At 34.6% G+C, this 13,343-nt stretch overlaps 1 long non-coding RNA gene across 9 annotated transcripts; it reads left to right on the top strand.

Moving 5' to 3' along the window:
* The first annotated feature begins 3,382 nt into the window (after positions 1-3,382).
* On the top strand, positions 3,383-6,886 carry LOC125193635. 9 transcript variants are annotated; one of them, XR_007171613.1, is made up of 7 exons: positions 3,383-3,789; positions 3,898-3,975; positions 4,619-5,061; positions 5,157-5,214; positions 5,439-5,496; positions 5,913-5,951; positions 6,675-6,886. It is a non-coding gene; the product is annotated as an uncharacterized LOC125193635 (long non-coding RNA). The 9 variants fall into 9 exon arrangements; XR_007171625.1 differs by having other exon boundaries at positions 4,619-4,904; positions 5,022-5,214; XR_007171639.1 differs by having other exon boundaries at positions 4,619-4,730; positions 4,822-5,214.
* The last annotated feature ends 6,457 nt before the right edge of the window (positions 6,887-13,343 follow it).

The raw sequence follows: 13,343 nt of genomic DNA on the forward strand, positions 1-13,343 counted from the left end.
TTTGTTAGTAATAAATATATCCCATGTAGTATATCATTGTCTCATTGATTACGATCACAGAGAATGAAAACATGGACACATTATTACATTGTTTAACGTATTACTCCATCCATCCACTAACAAAAATCATTTTTATTAATCTACCAATAAATATTTCATTTGTTTTTTACAACTTTTGGGAAAATAACCCACATTTCACTAACCATTTTCATTCATTTTCCACTACATTTTTCAAAATTTATGTGCGATCAAACTTGACTTTATATTAGATCATCTCTAACAAGGAAAGGTAAATAAAATATGTATCACTACACAAAAAAAGCGTATATTTGCTAACAATTGTAGTTATATGACTGCACCTTTCCATTTAACTCTCCCCTTGAAGATACTCTTAGAGAACGAAAGATCTATTAATAATTTTTTTTTGAACACGCATAGTTGTTTCACGTGTTTAAACACGTCTAGCCCATTTTCAATTTTTTTTATTTTGTTTTTTTAATTCTTTTAACTTGTTTCCATATTTTTTGGCTAAAACTAGAAAAAGCATATAAAAACATTTTTATTATAAAAATATATACTAAGTATTTTCGTTTTGAATTTTAGTTGAACGTAATATTCTTCATTCTTTAATTAATATGAGGGGTTATAATGTAAAACTAAGATACAATTAAAATAGGCAAGTTCCTTAGTTTTTGCATAGGATGGAGAATGACAAAAATACCCCAATTTTGTATACAATTTTATTAATTTATCATTACTCTTTGAAAATTTATAATGTAGAATCGCCCTAGAGTAGCAAAACATCAATGCAATGGCACAATTAAGTGCATAACACAGTAATCTTATCCAATTTGTTACTGTTCCATCAAGTTATATTTCGTCTGATTCTAGTGTTCAAGTTCTCACGTATATATCAGGAAATGGGTTTTTCATTTTTTTTTTTATTTATTTGAAGGGCCCCATCTTCTATGCTGCTCCTTTCTAAATTGCCCTCTCCAGTTAGCGGGTGATTAAAAAAATTATAGGGGCGAAAGGGTAATCTGAACTTCATCTGAAATTCAATGCAAGAAATGAAAAGCAGCTCATGCGGCAGTTTTGAATTAGGCCGTATTCCACACACAAACAGTGCGGGTACGTATTTTATCATCGGGCTCAACTTAATTAAATGTTGTAACTTGCACAGGTTAATCAACTAATGACGTAACATAGTATAATTTTTAAAATGAAGCAACTGACATATATTTATTACTGTATAAATATCAATCGTAGAAAACAGTGCAATTACTCTTTAACATTTCATAATGTTCAAAATATCAATATAAAATCATTATTACAGTATATAATAATAATGTTCAAAAATCAAACAAATAGCTATGCAACTTTACAAATTAACATCTTTAATAGTCACCAACCTTATCATTACAAATTAATATATTTAATTGTTCATACTCTAATCCAAAATAATACTCCGTAGTGCGTAAAACCACATAAAAATAGCTTAATTGTGAAAAAATATTACTATTAAAGCACAAAAATTTATTATTAATAACGTGGACCATCTTTGATGCTTGAACATGTAACTGTCACTAAAGCACAATTTTATTATTAATAATGATGCGTAACCAAAATAATAGTAATATAAACAAAAATTAAATTAAGTGGAGCAGAAATTATTCTTGAGTACGATTACCGAATTGCTAATAAAAGAAATCCTAATATTAACAATATAATTAATATCCATAACATAAAGATATAATACAACTTTAATTAACAACAAAAATCACTGATAATTATTGGACATCCAACTAATCCACCTTGCAAGTCGCTTCGTGAAAAAGAAAATAGAAGACTTCATATGCATGGTTTTACACATGCATGCTCATCCAACTTAGTGTTATTTAATACAAACATTACCTTCTTTTCTAGTTTCATTTACTTTTTCAAATCGCTAGAGCAGTAATACATTACCTTCTTTTCTAAAAACATTTCAAAGGTTTTAGTTTTAATCACACTTCTTGTCTTCTTGATATGAATTAACCATCTTTTACAGAATACTACCAAACCGGGATTTTTGTGATTGGGGCCAAGTTAGTGTAATAACTATAGGATAATTTTTTTTTATGTCAATGACGGATGTTCAATATAATCATTAATTTCAATTTTTACGTAAGTTTTTAATGGATGGAAATAATATTTTTATGATGTTCAAATGTCTAATTTACATTCTAAACGTCAATGCTTACTTGTTAAGTATCCATCGACGATGTATGTAGGTAACGACTCTTGTAAAATAGAAAATATAAATTATGTTAATAGTGTAAAATAAAATATAAAATGCAAAATAGATAAAAAAAAATAAAATTATAAATATAGAAAATGGGAACTTGTGAAATTTAATGAAAGGAATCGAACTTGGGTATTGCATATATTATACAGAATATAGAAGAAAGAAAATAGCTTGGGGCCCAGTGACCCTCCTGGCCCTGGCAAGGGGCGGACGTAGAAATAAATACTGATAAGGGCTGAAATTTCTAAATTTAATTTAAGTATATTTTCAGGTGTTTTAGATTAGCTATAAGGGCTTTTATATAATAATTTGCTTTAAACTTGGATAAATTTTAAAAATTTATATAAGAAAAATGCTTAAAAAATAATTTTGGTAAGGGCTTCAGCCCCACCCTAATTGAACATAGGACTATAACGCAAATCCACTTTTCCCTCTATTGCATTTTCGGTTTTCCTATGAAAATTATCTCTAAATGGCACGTCCAATAAGAGAGATTTAAGAAAAAAGGGGTCCAATACACTCACCTTTCGAAATTTGGCATTCAATTCGCAGACTTTTTGAAATATGGGATAAAGACAGCCGAATTTTTTAGAATAAGAGATTTTTATTTTTTTATTTCCTGTCTCTTCTTTATTTTTATTATTCATCTCCCAACATTTATATTTCCTGTCTCTGTTATGCATCCCAGATGGTTATCACTGTCTCAATACAAAGCAAGTATGAAAAAGTTAGCTGAGTTTATTTTGTTTTTGGGCCTCTAAAACAGGATGAACAAATTGTGTTGCTGCTAAATGATGTAAACACAGACTCTGACAGCTCAGGGAATGCTTGTATGATGACGGTACAAACATTTGTTTCCACATCAAGATCGTCCCCCCTTGGAATCTACACGAACTTAAGGTATGCGTGTGTGTGTCCACAACAACAATTATATTAGTACTCCTACTATATAAAGAGGCAGAATTAGAGACGCAATAAAAAAGAGACAAAATTAAGGACACAGACTAAAAGCGTTGACGATTAAACTAGTGCGTCTTGGAATATTTAAATTAGAGATGCATTCAAAAATGCGTCGTTAATTAAGGACACATTTTTTCCCATCTTTCATCTTTCGCATTCATTGCTCTCAAACAAACTCAAAAGTCAAAACACAGTAATTGTTCTGTTCTCCGGCGAAAGTTCGCCCCCCTCAACCGCGGTTTATCCTCCTTCCACCCTTAACTTCTAATTCAATATCTTTCTCATTCACGCAACTCTTCCCCAAATCTGCCCTCATTTTTCCTTCATTCATCTTCCTCAAAACCGATCAATTCCTCCTGAAATTCGGCGAATCCACAACTGGAATCCACCATCTCTCGCTTGAAATCTCTCTCCAATTCTACAGCGGCGAGTCTTCCCCGCTTTCATCACATTCGGGCGAACACCACCTCTCGCGAAATTGCAGTGTCTTCCTCCACCGCCTGAATCTAGGTTTATTCCTTTTTTCTTCCTAACACGACCAGGTATAAGCGTTTCCTTGATGATTCTGGTTCCTTTAGTAATTTATTTGGTGGTATACATATAAGTGATTGATTTTCCTTTTATCCTTCTCATTTTTTCGTTGCCGAGAGAAATTGGAGCACAGATTGATGATGAGTTCGTTCTCCAAAATCGAAAAGGTTCAGGAAGTTTAAGATAAGCTTCAGACGGTGAGTCCAAGTTTTTTTGGTTATTTTTTCTAAAATTGAAGAAACTTCGAGCTTAATTCTCATATAGTTCTTCTTACGGTTCTGCATTTTTTCATTGTGAGTGGGTGTGATAAAAGGAAAATTGAGCAAAACAATTTTAAGTGTTCAAGTTTGAGTATGAGTATGAGTTTGATCATTGGTCAATCTGGAATGTATTAAATCACGTAGAATTTAGGTATTTTGTATAACTATACTCTGTTCATACATGTCTTTATCTATGATTTGTGAATTTAGAAATTCTTAAAAATGTTTTGTGAAATAAAAAATGACTTTACAGCACTGGTATAGCTTCTGCAATGTCTTCATTCTTCTTATGCTGGGTATATTGGTTTTGTAATTTGATTATTCATCAAAACTGGTATAGTTTCTGAAATGTGATAGGTTTTATAATTGAAATTATAATATTGAGCATAATGAATAATTGAATTTATAATATTGGGACCATTATTTATAATAGTGAAAGCTAGACGTATGAAGGATGTTTTGATGAGACCATTATTTAAACGTTTTTCTTGTTTTAGGAGGATTTTTTATATGGTATTGTTTAAACAACATATGAGATAAAACCAGTTGAATGGACTGATGTTTTGTGATATCCGTCCAGAGCTTCTTACGCAAGAGCATACTGTTATGCAAGATCTTACTCACGCTTTCACTAACGTCTATATATTTTGCCGGTTGACCTCTTTCCAGAAAACAAGTGTTTTGGTTTGAGAGTAAGTATGACTTTGTTCACTTCTCTACGAGCTTCTTTGTTCATGTTTTTTTTGCACTTTAGCAATCTTAATAGCCTTTTTTAATGAGGAGAATCTTTGAAGCCCTCTCCAGGGACAACTTCACCTGATGGTCTTGACATTAACCTTGATAGTTGTCTCACATTCGGTCAGATGGTCGGCTTTCAGCCATGCTCTTCTTAATTCTATACTTTTGATCGGCTCCAGTCCTTGGATTTTTAGTCTTCTACATTTTCTTTACTGACAATGTCTGATTTTCTCACCGGCACCAAGGAGGAGCACAAGGAATTCTGGGATCAGATCGCTAATCAGAGTTTTGACTTAAAACTTACTCATATTACCATGGATTTATCTTTAATCCTCATTTCCAATCACATATATACATTTTAAATAAATTCTTGAATGCAGGATTGATAAAGATGCAGATGGAAAAAATATACTGAAGATGAAGTCGCTACTCAGTGAGGTACTCTTTTTTGGTTATTGTTATAGTGTTGATAAAGATGCAGATGGAAGAATCACATATATTGTTATAGTGTTTTAACAAGCTTGGTCATGTTCTTGTATTCTTGGTTAATTCATTGAGCTCATTGATAGTTTAAATTGAATATGAACCATGCATTACTTCTAGGAAATGATTGAGAAACAATAGAGTGATTTTTCATTTTATGCATTCACTTTCTACTCCAGGAGAAGAAAGGTCAAGATTCGGCTCCAATGTGGTATATTACTGCTAATGAATGCCACTGTAAGTGAACCCTATTAAGCAGTCAGTATATCAGCTATGATCTGGACTAAATAAACTTAAAATCACTTGAAAGCTATTCTCGTATTCAACCTTTTATCCGCTCATTCAAGCTAGTAGGTCTAAGATTTAACAACTTGTAGTATATGAAGCAAAGGCTCACTTTGGATAAGATAAATGCTGCAGTTGGTGACATGGCAGACAATGCTGAAGAAAATGGAGAAACTATAAAAAAATGATTGTCTTTAGCTGTTTTTTTGATGATATAATACTCCTAGTAATTATTTTGCTTACTGTTATGTATTTATTTGGACACATATATTCAATATTATTGTTTAAGTGTTGGTATTTTTAAAACTCAAGATCATGCCTTTCATTTGTAGTTCTTATGTTTTACCCATAATAGTCTTATGTTTCAGGGGAATTCTTATCATCATACATGGGTTAATTGAGCACAGGTACAACATTTTTTGGCCTCATCTTTTTTTTTTCATGTGCCTAATACAAAAGAGAACTATTGATGCTAACTATGATTATTAGATATCAAACGTTATAATATTCTTCTCATAGTGGATGCTACAAACAACTAGTGTCTTGCAAGTTTGGTGAACATGCAGTGGAATGGATAGTTAATTGCTATAGTATTTTCTACCATCTTCTAGATCTAGCATTATGTATGCGTGTTGTTGGTCTATAACAAATGTATGTCTCAACTTAGTGTTTTTTAGTTTTCTCTTCCTCGTTGGTAATAATTTGTCTGCTTGAATATGATAGTTGACTCTGTTTATTTTTCAACTATTGCCTCAACAAAGGTTTTAGCCAACTAATAGAAGTTATACAAGTCGTGTTATATAAGCTAGGTAGTTTCTGCTATTTGATTGATAGTAGTAGTACTAAATTGAAAATGTCTGCCGGATGAGTTGTTGTGGAGCATTTGTGGCTTCATAGAGATAGAGCTTCAGCAGATCAATCATATATGTCTTACATTCAAGTCAGGTGAAAAATAAGTCTACAAATAATGCATTAAGAATTGTTTTGATGGTTGTATATATAATTTTAAGATCATTGAGCTTTAGCAAATTAATTATATTTGTCTTACATTCAGTCTCTGTGATAAATTATGTTTTAATAATGATTGTCTAAATAGGAGTTGTTTTGATATATGGATATCTGATTTTCAGATTTATGCACAAGCTTTGCTCATTGATAATTGGAAGTATTGAAGAAAGAAGGTAGAGATTTTATGAATCAAAGAAGCAGCTTAATGTCCTTCCAATCTCGATTAACTGTTTCTGAAGTTGTAATTTACATATTGCGGGGACGTGGTGTGTTTCAATTAATCAAATATTGTATTAGTGAATGTTTCTTAATTGTTGATCAATACATTTATAAATTAGCAAATAAAATTTGAGGTTTTTTTTTAAAAAATGAATTAACATTAGTGACGGATAAAATGTTTAGTGTAGTAGAGAAATCTAAAAACTAATTGCACAACCTCGGCAAGTGCGACTGATAAAATAAGATTGAATTTAAAAAGTTTAGAAAATTGGAAACGGCTACATATTGAAAATAGTGCATGAATTTAAAAGGCTTACCAAATTGGAAACGGCTAAATAGTAAATATTGAAAATAGTGCAGATCATTGAATAAAAAATGTAACGAGAACAACATTCAATGAAAAGATGTAAACACAAGTGATAATAGTAATATTGAATTAAAAAGGTTTAGAGTGGAAACGGCTAAATATTGAAATAGTGCATGAATGAAAAAGGTTTAAAAAATTGGAAACGTCTTATTAGTATCATTGTGTTTATATGTTACTTGGAGATCGTTTTTAGGAACATATTTTCCTTAAAAAGTTGAATCTAAACATCTGATTCTCAGCCTGCTGCAGCAATTATTGGATTAGAATGGGAAAACTAAGAGGGCTCTCCAAGTGGCGTGCACAGTTTCTGGTATTGGATCGTAAGAGTGGGAAACTTAATTTTGTAACATGTTCTCCCTTCATAATAAACTTAATTGAATGCTGGTGTAGTAGGGATACTTGAACTGAAGGAAACTTAAAACTCTGTTGGATAAAAAACTTCAAAATTGTGATTAATTATTGGATACTGGTTTGTGGCTGGTAATTAATGGGATCTTCAACTTGATTTTGAACATGAAGTAAACAAAAGAACTTGTTTGTACTTGATTTTGCTCGTTGTGTATGATTGACCTTGGGTAATATCCGAATTTATTTGGAACCACTGCCTAGGTGTAATTATAGTATCTCAACTCCATTCTCTGTTTATTTTTTCTAATGTTAAATGACTGGTGGCTTTTCTTTGCTCTTCTTGCAAATTCGTAGGATTCTTCAAAACTCAGCTGATATTATATTTCCACCATGGACCGAAAGTGTAACGTCTGTGTTCGAGCCGAGCTTAGATTCGGTCCCAAAATGTGGATACATAAGCCCTTTCTCGTTCAGTACTATTTTCTTGATATATAAGTCATTTTTCTCGGTATATAGGCCCTTATTGATACATTTTTTAGTAACTCGGCCTTGAAAAGGTCTGGGAGATTCGAACTTGTGACATTTTTGTGACGACTAGCCTAAATTATGAAGGATATGCATGGACATTGGAGGCTTAAAGGGAGTGAGCCAGGGGAGGATTTGTATGCATATATTTAAGTTGAACATCCAAAATATGGCAATAACTATTTCATAGCAACTTTGAAAGCCAAGAAAGTTCAAATTTCCTCTACAACACAAGATGATCTTGAAGCATTCTTTTGGTTGCAACCCCATAAAGGCTCACTTATTTCCTATTGGAATGTAAGTCATTTTTGTTTGACTTATGTTGCATTTAAAAATTAATGTATAATAGGAATATTAACTATGGAAAAAAAATTCTTAACAATTTTCAATTTCTTTTTGTGTGTTTTGTGAAGGGTGTGAAGCTTTGGTAGAAAAATGCTTATTTCCATGAACATCTGAGAAAAAGATAATTCAATAGAGAAAAGGCCTTAGAAATAAATCAAAAGATTCAATTATGCCCTGCATTTGGAGGCAATAACGCAGCGAACTCATCGACGTCACGTCGAAAACATGATAGGTAGCTCGATGAGCTAGCCAGGAACCATTTTCAGCTTTTAAAAGAAAAATCTTCAAAGAAATGTTAGAATGAATTCATAGTTCAAGTCTCGATTTCCAGAGGTGATACATTGTTTTTTATTTTTCAAATTCATACAATACAATTTCAACAAATCCACATAGAACTTATACATGCTCCATGTCTATGAATTCACGCACAACTGTCGACTTTGCCACGACACCGTCAGCAAACCTCACCTTCTTCACTATCGTCTTCAAAACCCTTAGTTAAGATGGTGTATGTTTCATCTCTCATTTCAATGTGTAAATCAATTTCTCAAGATAAATCACACGAATAAGAGCTTGTACTTATATACCATAAAAGAAACGTAAATTACAAAAACCATATGAAACTTGTGTATAATAGTATATAACTCCACTCCCAATAATGATGAATCAATAGAGTCTTATAAAACTGAGATTTGGATATATAAGTAAATAATTGTGTTGTCATCTCGTTTTCGACATATTAAAGATCAAAATTGGAACCAGATTTTGGCAAATATTTGTTTGTAGTATTATTCATTTAGTTCATGTAAATTTGAAATTGATATTGAATCTAGCAACTAAGTTATTTAAAAATTTCAACATAAACCAATCTTCCAAAATTAGAAATCTATCAATATATAAAGGAAGAGTTGTCGAGAAAATCACAGAAATGCCATTATGACCACTTTTGGCGGGAAAACCAGATAATAGAGAAGTGGAAGTGGGTGTAGGCGTGTAGTTATTTTGTTGAACTAGAAATAAGGCCATCCACAACGCTTGCCTCTTATCCGTCTCTTAACCGTCTCATCTCTTAACTATTCATGGGCCCCACTGTACTTTTCAGCTCATCTCTTAACTAAGAGACAGCACCTGCAACCCTCCATCTCTTAACCATCTCTTAACTATTCATTCAATTTCATTTTTTATTTTTAATTCCAACAAATTCAATTAATAAAAAACACACTTCATTATAAATAAAATAAAATTACAATTTAAATACCTAAAAAAATAAAAAAGACATAATTAAAAAACTAAAATTACAAATTGCACACTTAAACTCAAAAAAAAAAAAAAATGGAGGCAAAGAAGCAGAAGAAGGAGTTCTCTAGTGACGATCATCTAATGGTTGCCAAATTTTGCCCAAATGTGCTCCATTAGATCCTCCTGGAGTTGGGCGTGGGCGGTAGAATCACGTGTCCTTGCCCGAATAGACATCCGCTCGTGCAAAGACGGATGCACTCCCGTTCGAGGCGGACTACTTGCGGTTGAGCTTCCCGGGGTTTCAGGGTCGAACCAATTTCCCGCCTCAGGTCCTTCGTCGGCGACAATCATGTTGTGCAAGATTATGCACGTATACATAATGTCGACCATATTATCGATAAACCACGTACGAGCCGGGGCTTTGATAATGTTAAATCGCGCTTGGAGAACCCCGAACGCTCTCTCCACATCCTTGCGAGCAGACTCTTGCTTCTGCGCAAAAAGAGACTGCTTTTCGTCCGTAGGCCTGTTGAACGTCTTCACGAAGGTTGGCCACTTCGGATAGATGCCGTCGGCCAGATAGTACCCCATTCTATACTGCCGATTGTTAGCAACGAAGTTGATGGCCGACGCTTTACCATTCAGAACTTTTCAGCGAAGAGGTCGGAGTTGTTGAGCACGTTGATGTCGTTGTTCGAGCCGGGGACCCCGAAATACGCATGCCAAATATGGAGCCGGTAGTCGGTGACGGCCTCAAGTATAACGGTGGGGTGGGTGCCTTTGTGGCCGATCGTGTAAGACCCCCTCAACGCCACAGGGCAATTCTTCCATTGCCAGTGCATGCAATCGACACTCCCGAGCATCCCGGGGAATCCGTGCACTTGTTCGTGAAGACGAAGCAGAAACTGACAATCTGCGGCGGTTGGCTTCTTCAGAAATTCGGCGGTGAAGGCTGCCCGGACGCCTTTGCAGAAATTCCAACAAACAAAGTCGCCCAGTGGTGTCTCCGACGTGCAGGTATTCGTCGAACGCATCCGCCGTTTGTCCAGTAGCAAGCTGGCGGATCGCCGCAGTACATTTCTGGAGCGTCGTGTGGCTAGGACGGCCAACAGCGTCGAACCCTTCTCTGAAGAACTCTTCCCGTGCCGCCAATGTATTCGCGATATGCAAAAATAGCGGGCGTGACATACGGAAACGGCGACGGAAGTAGATATCTCCCCACACCGGGTTCGGACTGAAGTAATCACGTTCCAACCTTGCGGCGGCTTCCTCCCGGTTACGGTGGATGTATGTCCGGCGTCGCCTAGGAGGCGCGGCGGCTTCTTCCTCCCTACGTCGATCTTCTTCTAGCGATTCTTCCATTATTCGACGCATTTGCTCAAATGGATCCATAATTGATTAAATTTGGGAGAAGAAAAAAATGAAGGAATGATTTTAGAAGTGATTGGAGAGGAAAGAAAGAGAGATGAGAGAATAGATGTGTGTTTGTGTGTAAAATGGAGAATGGAGAAGAGTATATATAGAATATAAAAAAATTTAAAATAAAAAAATTAAAAAAAAAATATTACCGTTCAACGGTAATATTACCGTTTTTTTTTTAATTTTTTTTTTTTGAAAAATTCTGATTTTTTTTTTAAAAAAAAAATTGAATTATGACGTCATAAATCCGACGCCCACTTGCGGGTCGGCGAGTGGGCGTCACGCCAGCAGCCCGCGCGCGCCACGTGGCGCCGGGCGCGTGTCTCGCGAGCTCGAGGCTTGCCTCTCCGGGACGCGTCGGGCGTCGAGACATCTCGTCTCGTCGAGACGAGACCGAGTCCGCAACGAGGCAGCGTTGCGGATGCTCTAAGAAATCTACACCCTCTAGCTGTAGCTACACCGAGCATTCTCTGTCAAATTCTTTTGTCTCAAAATCTTGAGAAAAGTGAAGAGGAGATTAATAAGCAATTATATATTGAAACTAGCTTTCACATAAAGTTTTGAACTACAATTATAAAAGTCCTGCGAAAATAGTGTAAGAAATATTAAATGGGTGATTAACAGAGAGAAAGGAGAAGAGCGCGGAGCAATGCCCGATTGCAGTTTCCGACAGACCGAAATGAACTACATTATGCTCTTTCTGTCTTATCTTTTCTCTATCGGTATATGTATATATGTACATATGTAGGTGTGCAGGGGGGTTGGACAAGGAAAGTACGGCAACAATGGCAACATCGATGGAGGATGACTGCGAAACCATGACGGAGCGAAATCGGAGAGACAGAATAAAGGTCGATGGAGAGACAAACAATGTCAGCTTAAACATCAAATGGAAAAAAATTATTCATAAGAAAGATAAGATTTTGTTGTCAGCGCTAGATTTCTCCCTCCCATTTGACCTCCAAATTCAGATTTTTTATTGTTGCCAGTGCAAAATTTCTCCCTGCAATTCCAGATTTTGTCGTCACTGACTCTATGCCGGAAACGTTGCAGCTTCCTCAACGAAGAGTCATCGTATCACCACTCCACTCCACTCTGTTAAGAAGGCCGATGGCCTCTCTCTGATCCGCTTCTTCCGTAAGAATCCAGACGCCTCCTACCAAGCCGGTTTTGAATCTCCAAGGTCAAAGAAATGGGGATTCCCACTCGCCGGAGCATCCAATCGCTGCGATTCTTTTTTTTTTAAGCACCACCTCAATTTCTCTACTATTATAGGGTAACTCAATGTTGCATTGATAACATGAAATGGGGCTTCAGTAAGCATTGGATCTTAGTATGAGGGCCTGATGTATTTCAAAGCCCAATATTTAATACTCATGTTAGGTCAATTTCTAAAAAGATAAGGTTTTAGTCATAGACAATTGTACGTTGTATTTTCAAGAGTCACGAGATTTTAGTCTACAATGACGAGGTTAAAGTTACTTTATGATGAGGTTAAAGTTACTTTTGATTCTATTGTTATGTTGTGTTTACTAAGATGTTATCCATAGTTTAGGAACTATATGCATCACGAGTATTATTTGAAGATATATAAAACTGAATTTCATATATGAAGGTGATAGTGATAATTTTTTATACATTTAACTTTATTTATTTAGATTCACGTTGTTTGACACGTTCTGATGTATTGTAGAGTCATACACTTTTTTTTTCAATTTCTTCACCACATTCGGATTTGGAGGAGGTCAGTTTGTAAGCAGTTATTCTGCGTAAATTAGAGACCGATTGCGATTGAATAAATGGTATTCGTGTGAAAAAGTAGGTTAGGCATATGCAATAACTATTAATAAAAGTAAAGATCAATCGCTTTATCATGTTGGATTGTTTTCAATCTGGTGATGAAGCTTCAAAATTTAACGATTTTTTTTCTTAGGTTGCATCTATTGGTAATGGTGTTATTGGTGGTCCAAACAATAGTGAAGTGAATATTCATTTTCCTTGGGATAGAGGGAGAATTAAATTGTGTGAGGAATAGGAAATCTTTTTTTTAGATTAGGACAGAGAATCATGCTTATTTTTAATTATTTACAATATGCAATCATTATTTTAAAATTGTATGGCCCGTGCGTAGCGCGGGTGTTAACACTAGTTTAATCTAACATGGGAGTTTTAGGAACAAAGCAATATTTTATTACCAAAGAATAAAATATTATTTTCATAATGAAAATAGTTAGGGCCGATCTCTTTAGATTAATGCAAATTAAAAATGTCTCCAAAAATAACGTGCTTGCTAACTTGTTAGCATTACAATTCATTCAAGCATATCATC

This window comes from Salvia hispanica, chromosome 1, assembly GCF_023119035.1.
Source record: "Salvia hispanica cultivar TCC Black 2014 chromosome 1, UniMelb_Shisp_WGS_1.0, whole genome shotgun sequence".
NCBI lineage: Eukaryota > Viridiplantae > Streptophyta > Magnoliopsida > Lamiales > Lamiaceae > Salvia > Salvia hispanica.